The following is a 1,089-nucleotide window of genomic DNA, read 5'->3' on the forward strand; positions in this document are numbered from 1 at the left end:
ATATATATATAAATTACATTTCAGTATATATATATATACTGACGAGATCTAATAAGATCGAAACAACACTGTCTGCAGATTGGATATATATATATATATAAACACATCAGGCTATGAACATTAATTCTAAACCGCCCGGTGATATACTGAAATTTAATTAATTAATTTGAAACGATAAAGATGAGGAAATCTGTGAGAATGAGAAAAAGTTGCCCCAACCGAGACTCGAACTCGGACCGCCTGCTTGATATGCAGATGTCCTAACCATTAGACCACTGGGGCTTTCATGGTATTGTTCGAACTCGATTGGATAGCGACTCTTTAACATTCTCGGCGTGGTACGGTGGAACAGCACTAGTCCTCAGTTGTACGCACGCGCACCAGAGATCAAATTGATACGCCCTCATCCTTCAGTATTTTTATTCACGAGGCGGGATCTCCGAAGAGATACTTTTATATATATAAACACATCAGGCAATGAACATTAATTCTAAACCGCCCGGTGATATACTGAAATTTAATTAATTAATTTGAAACGATAAAGATGAGGAAATCTGTGAGAATGAGAAAAAGTCGCCCCAACCGAGACTCGAACTCGGACCGCCTGCTTGATATGCAGATGTCCTAACATATATATATATATATATATATATATATATATTATTTTCTATATGATTTGATATTTTGCTAACACCTTACTTAAAAGGCGTTTATTGTAACTTGATATGTAATAAGAAAAGTTTAGCTTTCGTTTGGTGTATTTGCCTGCGAAATTATGAAACAAGAGACGTTATTAATACTACGCCTCTTTCAAATCGTCGCGTACAAACTAAAGGCTGAATTGACATAAGTCCATTTTCAATTATCAAAACCGTATGAAAAGCCAACCTTTTATCAAACTCCTTTTCTAAACAAACTCATGTATTAAGTTACTGTAATGGATCGATGAACCAATTCTAGTTATCGTTTCTGTTGACAGTGGCTGTATGATGAAACTGCATCAATTCAGCCTATCTGTTCGTTTACGCATACTTGCTGAAATCAATTTTCTTACCGCGCTTTAGTTGTTCCGACAACAGCGAAAATCAT

General features: G+C 35.6%; 1 non-coding gene across 1 annotated transcript; it reads right to left on the reverse strand.

Annotated features, from left to right (window-relative positions):
• Positions 1 to 210: 210 nt before the first annotated feature.
• On the reverse strand, positions 211 to 282 carry Trnad-auc (transfer RNA aspartic acid (anticodon AUC)). The gene has a single exon. It is a non-coding gene; the product is annotated as a tRNA-Asp (tRNA).
• Positions 283 to 1,089: the final 807 nt, after the last annotated feature.

The sequence above is a fragment of the Antedon mediterranea genome, chromosome 8 (assembly GCF_964355755.1).
Source record: "Antedon mediterranea chromosome 8, ecAntMedi1.1, whole genome shotgun sequence".
In the NCBI taxonomy this organism is placed as follows: Eukaryota; Metazoa; Echinodermata; class Crinoidea; order Comatulida; family Antedonidae; genus Antedon; species Antedon mediterranea.